The 2,500-nt window shown below is 19.9% G+C and overlaps 1 protein-coding gene across 1 annotated transcript in view; it reads left to right on the forward strand.

Annotated features, from left to right (window-relative positions):
- The window catches only part of LOC113804740 (lachesin-like), a 114,881-nt gene that overhangs the window by 103,204 nt on the left and 9,177 nt on the right, over positions 1-2,500 (forward strand). The gene's annotated exons all lie outside the window — the stretch shown is intronic.

The following is a 2,500-nucleotide window of genomic DNA, read 5'->3' on the forward strand; positions in this document are numbered from 1 at the left end:
TCATTATCATCATTATCATTATCATTGTTATTATTATCATTCTTCTTTGTATGCTCCTTCCTCTTTTTCTTCTTCTTCTTCTAATCATTATTATTACAATCATCATCTTTATTGTTATCATTATTATAACTGTTCACATACTTATCATCATCATCATTATCAGTGACATTCTCATTGTTATTGTTATCATTGTCATCACCATCTTCATCATCATGTTTAATATTATCATTATTTTTTTCATCATGATCATTATCAACTTTATCTATCATTATCAATAATTAATATTACTATTAGAACTACTATCATTACCATCATCATCACATCATCATCATCATCATCATCATCATCATCATCATCATCATTATCCTCCTCCTCCTCCTCCTCATCATCATCATCATCATCATAACCATCATCATAAACCCACCTAGACAACACAACCACAACAAATATGACATAGAATAATGAAAAATGAAAAAAAAAAAAAAAAAAAAAAAAAAAAAAAAAAAAATATATATATATATATATATATAAATATATATATATATATATATATATATATATATATATATATATATATATATATTTATATATATATATATATATATATATATATGTATGACGTAATGAACATAATTCATAATTCATAATTCGTCCTTTTTCATATTGCAACACCTGTATAATGATCATGCAAATGAATATCATGCGACTGAATAACAACACAGCCCGAGTGGACGTGAAATGTTGTTAAGGCTTTAGGGCGTATGAGTATCACCTCATTGCACAGTCCGATTGCAAGGATGAGAAAATATCTGTCATAAAAGGTTACGCTCGCTCCATTTTTTTTTTTTTTTTTAAGTATTATCATTATCTTTTTTATTTTTTTTTATTTTTTTATTTTTTTAGCATTATCACCATTTTCTATTATTTTATTTTATTATTATTATCATTTTTTAGTATTATGATTATTTTTATCTTATTTATAGAAGTTTTATAGTAGAGTAGTTTATAAAGTATTTTTTTTTTATAATGTGTGGACTGGTATATGCACACTGCTTTGGGTGACTTATGTATACACAGACAAGTAAATGCATGTATTGATTCATACATAGTCATACACAGGTTATTTTATCATAATGATAATGATATTTTTTTATTAATACCATAATAATAATAGTAATAATAATAATAATGATAATAATAATAATAATAATAATAATAATAATAATAATAATAATAATAATAATAATAATAATAATAATTATTATTATTATTATTATTATTATTATTACTATTACTATTATCATTATTATCCTTATTATTGTTATCTTTAAAGTTATCAACCTCATTATGATTATCATTATTAAAAACATTGTTATTGCTGTTATCATTGTCATTAGTTCGTTAGTATCATCATCATCATCATTATTATTCATATAATGATAACCATATTGATAATTATTATGATAATGATGATATTAAAAGTAATGGTAATAATAATGATAATAACAATGATAATAAGATTAATAATAATAATGATAATAAGATTAATAATACTAATGATAATAACAACAACAACAAATAATGATAATAATAATTATAATAATAATAATAATATCAATAATAATAATAATAATAATAATAATAATAATAATAATAATAATAATGATAATAATAATAATGATAATAATAACAATAATAATAACAATAATGATAACAATGATAATAATTATGATAATAAAAAAATAATAACAATAATTCATGATGATAGTAATAATAGATAAGATAATAATGACAATTACCACAATAATTTTAAAGACAATAATGATAATAATGATAACAATAATAATAATGATAGTTGATAATGATGATAATAATGATACTGATAATGATAATTCTTATCATTATCATTATTATATATATAATTGTTATTTTGTTATGGCTATCACTTTGATTATTATTGCTATCATTATCTTTATGATTAGCATTTTCATTACCATTATCATAATAGTTTTTGTTATTATCATTATTACTATCATCATTATTATTATTGCTATCATTATTCACATTTTTTCATATTTTTTATCATGATCATTATCATCACTACTGATATTATTTTTATTATCATTACTGCTATAATTATTTCATCATCATTGTTATTAGCTCTATTATTATCATTATCTTATAATATCACTATCGTTATTATACTATCATCATTATCGTTATCAATACGATATCATAGTCATTATCATCTTTATCATCATTATCATTAACATCTCTGTCACTATCATCATCTTCATGGTTATTACTACCATCATCGTCATCATTGTCATATAAATATAAATATCACATCAATATTCATCATATTATATCATATCCATTATCTCCTCTCATTGTCATTATCTTTTTTTTATAATTATCATCATTTTATCTTTTTATCCTATTTCGTTTATTTTTTATTTTGCTTTATTTATCATTTTTATCTTATCTTATCTATCTTTTT

The sequence above is a fragment of the Penaeus vannamei genome, chromosome 6 (genome assembly GCF_042767895.1).
Source record: "Penaeus vannamei isolate JL-2024 chromosome 6, ASM4276789v1, whole genome shotgun sequence".
Classification (NCBI taxonomy): domain Eukaryota; kingdom Metazoa; phylum Arthropoda; class Malacostraca; order Decapoda; family Penaeidae; genus Penaeus; species Penaeus vannamei.